General features: G+C 38.1%; 1 long non-coding RNA gene and 1 pseudogene across 1 annotated transcript in view; one reads left to right on the plus strand and one right to left on the minus strand.

The window, feature by feature from the left end:
* The window catches only part of LOC123642634, a 145,014-nt gene extending 133,908 nt beyond the window's left edge, over nt 1-11,106 (minus strand). Inside the window, exon 1 of the long non-coding RNA XR_006736501.1 lies at nt 11,077-11,106. This is a non-coding gene — a long non-coding RNA (uncharacterized LOC123642634). The remainder of the gene's footprint in view (nt 1-11,076) is intronic.
* On the plus strand, nt 3,673-3,810 carry LOC123631229 (annotated as a pseudogene).
* Nucleotides 11,107-11,474: the final 368 nt, after the last annotated feature.

Here is an 11,474-nt window from a genome sequence, read left to right on the forward strand (position 1 = left end):
TAAAAAAAACCTAAATTAGGTATTCACAGATACCCTTTTGAGAAATTAGCGAGAGCAGCAAAAGTACACTGATGTGCGTATTTCTGACTCCATTTGATGACCTAAAAACTTTCCTCCCTCGTAATTTTCTATTGCTAAACCACAGCGTCTTCCTGTTTGGCCGGAATAGAGAACACAGGTCTTTCTCTTTTTTGTTTTTCCCACTAAGAATATGGAATTGGCCACTCAGTTATTACAGGAAGGATCAGTGAGGACACTTCAGGCACAACTAATTAAAGAAGTGTTTTCTGAAATTAGTGTATGTTTGTTTAATTACGTTAGAAAGAACTAAATATAATACGCTATGGATAAAAACAGGCATAATTACTTAGAACTGTGGGGAAAAGACGCTCAAAGCAAACGTTAATGAGATCTGAATAAGGTGAAAGCTGTCTTCTTTATAATATTCTTTTTATAAACTTTATCAGTTGAGAGTAAACTAAATCTTCAATATTACAAGCAAGTTCGTTAGTAATATTTACTGACCAGTCACCCTCTGGAGCCTCTGCACTCTCTAAATAGAACGTTCTGGGATGATGGAAATGTCTCTGTCTTTGCTGTCCTGATAGCCAATATACACAGGTGGCTATTCAAATTTAAATTAACTAAAATTCAATAAAGTTAACAATTCAGTTTCTCAGTTACAGTAGCTATATTTTTAAGAGCTCAATAGTGGCAGGTGGCCGGTGGCTACCATATTGGACAGAACAGTTTTAGAAGCCAGGAAAGAAGGTTAGGTACACAGTGAAAATACACACCCGAGATTTTCCAAACATAGGTAGAAATGTTTCCCAAAAGACCTTTATGGAGCATGCAAAAAAAAAAAAAATCCATTTTATATCATCTGGAGGATTTTTTCCTCTATCAAGTTTCAGCCAATAATTAAAACAGTTAGCAGTACTTTTCATCCCAACACCTTGAGCAAATGCTCAAGTCTCCCCCCAGAGAATTCCCTTCATATGCATTTTATAAAACCTGCCTATGCAAAGAGCACTTTCCAACTACCCAGTGTATGTTTTTCACGTAAATTCACTTTTCTGGTCCTTTCAGTATATTTATAATGGAAATTCCTACTACATAAAGCCTATCTATATCTTAGCAATCACACTTTCCAAGGCTGTCTCATAAAACAGGTTTCTCTATTTACTTTGTCTATTTGTGCAGCCCAGACTACGCAATAAGATTTCCAAACCGGCAAAAAAAAAAAAAAAAAAAGATGAAAATAGACAAAGTCCTTTATTGTGCAGGTAAGCCTTTGGAATCTCTTTACTTCCCCAGGAGAGCTGACATAAAACAGGAATTTAGATGACCCTGGGTCCAAATCTGAGGACCAACTACAGATTTCCACTTACTTTTCAGTCAATTGGGTATCATATCTCATGTCGGGATGAGAGAGATTATTTATAAATTAATCCACACAAATTATATCAAATCTAGTTTGAGGGGATTTTTGTATGAGAAAAAGGGGACCCTTCACCAGCCCCAGCTTTGTGCTAAAGTGTTTCACAACTAGTGTGTTCTCATAAATTTAGAATTCAGGTGAGGCCAAAAGCTATTAAAGGCAACCTTCAATCTCCACCTGCCCCTAAAGATTACCAAGTGAATTCCTGGAAACAATTTGCTTTATTCTTGAGAGGTCTGCTCCGGTGTAGATAGGCAGGAAAGAGCCTAGATAGTCCGTGGCCCTCCAGGGAATTCCTTCTAGAGGTCAACTAGGGCCTCAGGTCTGCCTTGAGGTAGCCCTGACAATCTCTTTTTCTTTTATTTCCACAGGTGGATTTACTTACCCATCATTATAATCTACACCTGCACATCTTCAACTAGCGATTAAACATTGGCAAGTGGCCTTGAGTGAACTGTATTCGGAATTAGCTCCTGTGAGACCTGACTATTGACAAACATATGAATAAATGTATCACCTTTCTGAGAATTATTTAATGCATTTTGTAAGATACAGAGTACAGTTCATCATTATATATATGCTTTCCCTCTAATACAATTACTAATATAATTTACTTTCTAAGATGGTTTGTTTGATTAATATGCACCTGCTTTAGCTCCACAATAGCCGAATGGCATCTGCTCCATTACATTCATACTTACCAGGCCAGTCCCAGTCCAAGCACAATCCCAAGTCTAAATTCTTATTCCTAAGGTTGAATCCAAACCAGATGGGCTCCATGGGAAGAAATGAGAAAAAATGAAATATGCCCAGGCCAACATTATGATTAGGCCCACCTGCAATGTCACACGCATAAGTCAGTTCCCCATTCCACCCAGCATTTTACCTCCAAAAATGATGACACAGATCATTCTTGGAACATATGTGGAAACTAGCAGTATTTAATATAAAAAAAAAAAGCAAAAGAAGTTAGGAGTTCAAACCTAATACAGGGAGAATCTTCCTTAGAGGAAAAACAAACTCAGATTTTGAGCAGCCGTCAGCAAACTATGGCACATGACCAAATCTGCCACCTGTTTTTGTAAATAAAGTTTTATCGGAACATAGCCATGCCCATTTGTATAGGTATTGTCTATGGCTGTTTTCAGGGTACAATGGCAGAGTTGCATAGCTTGGACAGAGACCACGTAGCCCATAAAGCTGACAATATTACTGTCTGGACCCATACAGAAAAAGTTTACTGACCCCTGGTTTAGAGTTTTACATTTTGCTGAAAACAGTAATTATTGGAGTTCCTTGAAGTAGCTATTGTTAACAGTTTATTATGTTCATTACAGAGCACCATGCGTACCTCAGTCTAGAAGGCCACTCTCAGTCTTATTGTTTTGTTGCCATAAGTTCTGAGAACAATGATTTCTTTGTTAACTTTTGGTAAACTTATCTTTAGGGATGTGAAAGAGGGTTAGGACCATGTCTGAGGTTTAATTTCAAAATATGTTTAAGTCCAACACTGGGCTTCTCCACGTGCTGGTAGCTAGAATAACAATGTATTTGCCTAGAGGCTTTTCAAGGGGAGGTTGCTGACTGGTACTTTGTAGTACAGGCCATGGGAGTAAACTTGAAAAAGCAGGCATAATTGCTTTTCCAAGTTTTCACCATAAATAATCATTTTTTAAAGGATTCCAGTAACTTACCCACTAGGAAATAAAAAAAAAGTGGGACAATGACATAGTGGTTTTGCTCTAAAACAGCCATATGCAATGTCATGCTGCCATCTGCAGCATTTCGATATTTTCACACAAACACAGGAATTTTAATGAGCTCTATAGACATGTGTCTGTTTGAATTGGGAGAGAGAAGTTTTGCTCACGACAGTAAGAGAGTTTTAGGTTAAGATTTTCTTTTTGGTCAAGATCTTCTTTCTTCCCCCTCACCCCCGCACCATTATTTTTAAATTTAGTCAATTTCCTGATAACTTCTTAGGAACTCATAGAGATATTAGACATTAAAATGAATCAATGCACTGTACCTCTTAGAAGTGCAATAAAACTTCTCCAAAGTGCTGTCATTGAGTATCTGCTCACACTCATGCAAATGCGGTCCCTGTCACCAAGTGTGCTGCACTGGTGGAGTGTAGCAACAGCAGGGGTGGGACCTGAAGGCCAGGAAAGCCTTTTTTTTTTTTTAGAAATCTTGCTAAATGTGGGGGTTAAAAAATCTAAGGGGAGTGCTTGCTTCAGCAGCACAGATACTGAAACTGGCACAATTCAGATGACAATTCAATTCTGATTACTCATGTAATCAGAGTAGATTAGCACGGCCCCTGCACAAGGATGACACACACATTCCTGAAAGTGTTCCATGTTTTAAAAAAAGAAGAATCATCATCTAAGGGAATGTGTTAGTCTGTGAGGGCTGCCATAGAAAAGTTCCAGAGACTGGGTGGCTTTAACAACCGAAATCCACTTCTCACAGTTCTGGAGGCCAGAAGTCCAAGATCAAGGTGCTGTTGGGATTGAATTCAGCCCATAACAGGAAATAAGAAGTTAAAAGCCCCTGCTTCTAATGTTTGTACCTAAACCTAACAGAATACAGTAGTAACAACACATGGGGATGCCAATAAAGAAAAAAGGGAGAGAGAGTACAAGAGAGGGGAAAGGGAGAAAGGAAAGAAAAAAGGAAGGCAGGTTTGAAAGAAAAGCTTGAGGAGGCCGGGTACAGTGGCTCACGCCTGTAATCCCAGCACTTTGAGAGGCCGAGGCAGAGAAGGATCGCTTGAGGCCAGGAATTCCAGACCAGCCTGGGCAACATAACGAGACCCTGTCTCTACAAAAAAAAGTTGAAAAAGTTAGTCAGGCGTGGTGGCACATGCCTGTAGTCCCAGCTCCTTGGGAAGATCACTCAAGCACAAGAGTGTCAGGTTGCAGTGAGCTGTGATCATGACACTGCACTCCAGCCGAGGCAACAGAGCAAGACTCTGTTTCAAAAAAAAAAAGAACAGAAAAGTTTGATTGATGACTGTAGTCTAAATTGGTTCAAACAAGAGATCTTGCTTAATTAAGGAATTTGACCCACCTATGCCTACTACTAGAAGGAGAAAGAAGTCTAAAACAGGAGAAGATGGTGAAAGCTGGATGACCCCAGCCATTAATGCCATTCTTCTTTTCCTGTTATGCCTGCACCATACCGATGGTGTTGTGAAGCTACAATGTCACTGCGGCTGCTGAATATTCTATTGTTCTGAAGCTGTCAAAGAAACAAGACAGTAGGTAGACCCTGGCAAAAACTCTCCCCAGAAGTGGTCTTTTAAACTTGTTCTAGAGGTTTAATCAGAGTTTAGTAAAATAGAAAGGCATGGATTTGCTGTGTTTGAAAGTTATTCATGGTTAATTGCTGAACACTTTCATCTGCAGTGTCTGTGGGAGGGTAAAACACTAAGTAGTTTCTCTTGCCCTGACTACTCAGCGATGGAGGTAGAACAGGCAGCTCACCCTGTGATACTCCACTGTTTGGCCTCTCCTGTACTGCAGTCGTAAAGGATTTTTGCACTTACCGACTAATTTATTATTTTTTCTTAAACAGGAGCCTTCATTTATTATGACTCCCGCCGTGCTTGGGGCTTGGGCTAGGTATTCTACACACATTATCTTATTTGATAATCAGCTTTTCAAACTCTTCAACACCACAAATGTATTTACAGAGAGCCATTTTAGACAGCAATTGTTATAAAATATGTAAACCATGTAAAACCATATTTTATTTTATGCTTTTAGAAAATCCCACACGCTGCAAATCAAATAAATTATGAACCGAACAGGTTTATGTTGTTTTTGTCTTGCAATTTGGCAGTAGTTAATATATCCTGGCTGAGTGACTATTATACTTCAACTCACATGCTGATTAGTCTTTTTCACTAATTTTGAATCATAAAACGCCTAAAGTCACAATTTAACTTTTAGACACCCATCTTCCCAAGGCAATAATGGAAGAACACCCACGGCAGCTACTATTGACAAAAGTGTAGTCATTGTTTATGAAAAAAGTGCAAATAAAAAATAACTGCTCCTTATAAACATAATTTGTTTAGGTGCGGAAGTGTGAGCATTTTGTGGTGCAATACTACCATCTGGTGGTCAATATGAAGTATTTCCCATTTAGTTGGAGAAAGTGTCTGTCTTAATCCTTAAGAATGTTCCTAGACTCCTTCCTTACGTTTTCTTACACAGATTAGTAGTAGACACAAGAATCTTATTTGTACACATAGACATTCCAGAATCTGCTTGTCATTTACGGCTTATGCATGAGGTTGTTCTAGGAGTTCACTGCCTTCGACCTGGCAAGAGGACATTCTGCCTTGGCCCTGCTGTTTAGAGGACTCAGCTCTGACCTCCCCTGGCTGTGCCCCTCCCCACATATCAAGGAGTACTGGGACCAAAGGACACGTCCACCCACACCCAAGCCCTTTCTTCCTGTTCCTTGCCCTCTATCTCACCTCAGCACGAGTCCTACTTCTCAGCATCCTCCTGAATGCACCAATGCTCTCATTTCGCCTGAGGTTTTAATGAATAATAGCAGAAGGCCACTTCCCAGATATCATTTGCATTTAAGCAGCTTCCCGACATATCATGACCCACTCCTTCCCAACATCAATTATAATAATAAAAGGGTTTAAGATGCAAAAACAGGCCCATGGGGTAACTTTCCTCACTCCTTCAAATCCTACCCTAGGGTGTCTACAAAAACACTAGAGCATTTTCCAACCCTGGATCTCCACTGTCACCTTCAAGACGCTTGTTATAACAGCACCTACTTGCCCTCTGGAGGAGAAGGGCTAAAAAACAATTAAAATAAAAAACTAAAAAGCAAAACAAAACAAAAAAAGCACGTACTACAGCTGCTGTATACGTCTTCAAAAATGTTGCACTGCCAGAAAGAGAAACCTGGCTGAATCTTGGAAAAGAGCCAGATAGGAGAGGCGTGGCTGCCAGTTAGTTTACGGTATTTCACAAAATCTTGTGACACATTTTATTTGCTATACTATCAAATAATAGAATAATAAAAATAGCTAACACCATATATAACGTAGATATATAAGTAATAAAAGCCTATAAATGTTTCATATGTTTTATATCTATAAGCAATCTATATAGATATAAATAAAAAGTATGTATATCTACATCCTACACTAAGAACAGCTGACACTTGTATGGAGTTTTCTATGTGGCAGGCAGTACTCTGTGTACTTCATCACTGTAAACATGTTACACATTTTTTACTTGTCTCAGTAACTCCATGAGGTAGATACAACTATTAGTATGTTTCTTGACAGACGGGCAACTCTATCTTTTCAGGGAGTCAGAAGATAAGGAGAAAGCATGATGCTCTGAGCTAAGAAAAAGTAGACACAGCATTCATTCAACAAAGATCACTGAACACTGAAAATGTGATGATCAGTAAGATCTTGCTTGTCTTTGCTCTATAATACATGCTAATGAGGAGGCGAACAACAGAAAATAAATATTTTTAAAAGGAATTATGAGTAATAAGTATGGCTTGTAAAATATATAAGCTATATTGGTAATCAAAATAGGGTAATGTGATAGTGACTGAGAGGCTATTTTACATTGGGTGGTCTGAGAAGAGGTGATATTATGAAATGGCCAATCTAAAACTGTATATATTTAAGTCTATCTATATGAAGATCTATGGAGAACTTTCCAGAAAGACCAGAAGACCTAGTGCAAAAGCCCTGAGAGGGGAAGCATCTCGCCATGCTTGAAGAGCACAAATAAGGTTGTTGTCAGGAGTGAAGAAGGGAAGACAGAGGGTGGAAGAGGGAGATCTGAGAGCCAGGCACAGCCACAGCACAGAGAGTTTGGTAGGTTAGGGCCCTCCATGAGGGTTTTATACTAGGTTTTATACTAGAAGTCTTTGGAAGCCTTTAAGCCTATCAAAAACATCACTCCAGCTACTCAATGGAGACAGGATTTAATGGAACAGAGTGGAAGCAGCATTCCAAGTCAGAAATCACCTGTAATAGAGAAACTCAAAAGATAAAGATGTCTTCCTTCAGCTAGTAGCAACAGGGATGAACAGGTGCAGAGGATCCAGGTATATTGTGGCCGTGGAGTGTACAGGTGTAGCCCATGCTTTCAATGCAGAAAGGAGGGGAAACAGCAAATTGCAAGTAATGCCCAGATATGAGCGGTTGCTATGACCTGGGAGGAGAATATTTAAAGGTGGAGGGGAGAAAATCTAGAGTTGTCCTACAAGACTCAGATCGGGGTGTCCATTCTATCTTTCTCATTGGGTGACTGTCGTCCAGCTACTGAGCCTCACTGAGCCCCAGTGTAGTCATCTGTAAAAATACAGGAACACACCCCTACTGGATCAGCTTTTCTGAGTCTCTGTGGGATTCAGTTAAGGTTGGCACAGAATGGCTTTAAAACCTTCCAAGCCAATGGGTAATGATGGAAATATCCATTAAAAATTACTTTGGATGATCCTGTGTGGGGAAAAAAAATAGCTATATTCAACCCTCAAAGGAAATATGAAGATGAAGTTATCTTCCAGAGCCACAATACCCCTACCCCAATACGGGATTAAATTGGATTTTCATGTTATACAATTCTGAAAACTTTGGAGTCAAAATTCCTCTGCTTATGGATTTATATTAGTATATATTTTTATTGAACACTATAGATTGCAGTAAATTCTTCTTTATTTGATAATGACATTGTTCTTTACACCAGTTTCTATGAAGTTTTCGACCACTTGGGCTCAATTCTTTTCCTCGAGTTATTTTTAGGAGATTTTGTGAGGTTTGAAAATTATTGCTGCAATATCTGGGTTTTTTAAAGAAAATTCTGGGAAATCAAAAGGATTCTGGACAAATATATATGAACTGGAAATAGAGAAATGGAAAGAAATAGTCCATCTTCTGGGAAAACGCGCACAATTATCAATTCTATGCAGCTAACCTGCATTTCCCTCTTTCCACTGTCTGAGAGAGACTGTAAGGGTTGGGAATATTTCTGCTCTGCTCCTTTAGGACTTTTATAGACTTTTGTTCCACTTTCTAGTTTGCTTTCTCCAAAGACGTGGAGGACGATTGAATTATTCATATTACCAGAACCACTAAGATATGTGTGCCACTAATTGATCTATACTTGAGCAAATGGATCTAGATTCTTGATAAGTCTTATTGTACAATAAACATCATGCACTTTGTGATCTATGTTTAAGGCATTATCAGCCTTTGGAGACATGGTGCTTTAGATACCTGAAGCAGAGTTTATCTGGCTAACCAGTGGTGAACGCATGCAGCTCTTCAGGCTTTTTCTATCTCCTACTGTAGCTATTGTAGGAGATTCAAGCATTGGCCAAGAGGTTGATTACCTACCCTTTAAGAATCTTTGGAATCTTAAACCCTATGAGCCTATGCCTCTGTCTGAAACAAGAAGATGATTTTCTTCTCAATAGTAAAAATAGTGATCTATATCTTTATAATCATAATAGTACAACTTACAGTATTTTATATGTGCCAAGTTTATGACTGTTCCATACTCATATTAACTCATTTAATTCCCATGAAAACTTATGCAGTAAATACTATTATCTAATTTTTTAGAGGAGGAAATCAAGATACAGGAAGTTGAAATAACTGTCTCGAGGTCAGAGGATCCAGGGTACCTGCCTCCAGAGTCCATTTTAAGATAACTTGAAAGCATAAACCTGTTTTGTGGCATAAAGGACATATAGTCAAAATTCCACACAAAATTTTTATCTCATACTTTAAAAAGTGCAAGAATCCAGTCAAGAAGTATGAATATCAACATTGTTAAACACTTGGTAACCTTGAACTTGATCTTCAGAGTATGATCTTCTAAGAGGCAATCTTGCTATTACAACATGGTCTTTGCTCAGAGCATAGGAGAATAGTAATTTCAGGAGCAAAATGAGCATTACAATTGAAAGCCAGAGGATATGGCTCTCAGCCTACTTACTTTAGCTGATGAGTCTATAAGAAATTATTAACAGAATGAGCATAACCAGAGAGAAATAGTCTATCTCTCACTGGAGCATCACATGTGCTTCTATGGCTGTGTAGTATTGGCATTCTCTTCCAAAAATTGCCATAATTCCTAAAAGTACAGCAAACTGTATACTTACACACCAAAACAATTAGTTGGGAAATAAAAATAATCAATTATTAAGTCAGTCATTTTACCATTGCTAGTTTAACTCATTGAATGGGCCAACAACGTATGCTCACCTTGAAGATAGAAAGGACTAATAGCCAAGTAAGTATTTCTGAAATCCACAGACTAGATTAACCAACAGTGTTCACAACAGAGTGAGGAAATATTAACATATGTAGGAATTCAGGTGTATATGTAGGTTAAATTAAAAACAGAAACATATGAAAACATTGTAGAATGAGTTTTGAGAAGAAAGAAAAATCTTCTAAGTAAATATAAAATTCGGTTCTCTTAAGATTTTTCATTTTTAGCTGGAAGATAAAGATAATCTATCATATATTATTATGTGTAATATCACATATTATATATATTAATATCACATATAATATCCCATATCACATTACAGAAATACGGTTTAACAGACTAATTTAATAACTATGGAAATAACCATAGATGTTGCCTAGGCCAAACCCATTTTATAGATTAGAAAACAAAGTCTCAGAGAAGTTAAGCAATATTCCCAGGTTCATACAGCTCATTAGTGTCAGAGCCAAGATTAGACCTGGTTTACTTTCTCTTATAAAAAAATGAAAGCATTTTTGGCAACACACATGCAGCTGGGCCTAAAATATTATGTTACACAACCTTTCAGCCAGCTCTTCCCAACTCACCGTGGTTAGAGACTTCAAAGAGTATTAAGGTGCATTATTTCACTATCATGACACAGGGAAATCCTGAGGCATTCGTTACCTAATACTTCTAAGGGCTGCTGGCTTCCTATCAACTCTATGAATTCTTCTTAAATGATCTTGAAAGACCCAGCTATCATTTTGGATGTTGCTGGCAAACTTATCTGCTATTCAAAGGGACCTTGTTACCCTTGGAATGATTGAAACAGAAGACAACTAATATAGGAACATGCATCATGTACTAATAAAAAACTCAACCATGGATTACTCTAGAAGCAGTAGAATAACATTTTTTTTTCATTTTCTTTTTGAAATCATATGTCTAGAACCAGCAATTGGTTAAGGGCAGAAGAGATGTTACAAATGAAGATTTAGACAGAAAAATTAATAAGCCAATTGTTTTACATCTATGTTTTGTTTGTTTAGAACCACCATGAGATTTACTTTAAAAAAAAAAAAAGGAAAAGAAAAGAAAAAAATCTTTAGTTCACAGACAGGAAATTGGAAAGTAATAAATTGAACAGAACATAAAACTCTTTCACTAAATCTGAACTCAGTTGTTTCAGTCTCTGGCTCCCATTCACTTTTTTTTTAAATCTCTAAAATTAAATTGTTGCATTTAAGCCCTGAAACCAGTTTTTATCTACCTTTTCTCAAGTCCTATTTGCCAGTAAGTAGGCTAGTTGGCCCCAAAGCAGAAAGAAAGTCTGTTCTTATAGAACTAAACAATAGAAAATCAAAATACCTGGAAGCAGCATCACGGTCTGGTTATCTGGTCATCCTAACAACCAGAGAGTGAGTCAACTGATCCTCAAGGGAGTTCAAAAGCCCAAACAGCTGCTGTTTCAGTAAATAACTCCTCACTGGGCTGAACGTGTCTAATTTAGGTGTGTGAGCCTGGCTTTCGACATACCCTAGAGACATAGAAATGCCCTGGGGTAATCATGAAGCTTCCTCCATAGTCATATCTTAAAGATTATTATTCTTGCAGTAATGATACATGTTTTCTTCCTCTGTCATAAAAAAAAAAAAAAGATGGAAGTGTCTCCATCAGACACACATGCTTACGTGATCGTACTGGTGTCCGTCCCATCTAAAGACAGACCCTCCCAGCTGGGGCCACTGAGCGCCCACGCACGCTGC

The sequence above is a fragment of the Lemur catta genome, chromosome 1 (genome assembly GCF_020740605.2).
Source record: "Lemur catta isolate mLemCat1 chromosome 1, mLemCat1.pri, whole genome shotgun sequence".
NCBI lineage: Eukaryota > Metazoa > Chordata > Mammalia > Primates > Lemuridae > Lemur > Lemur catta.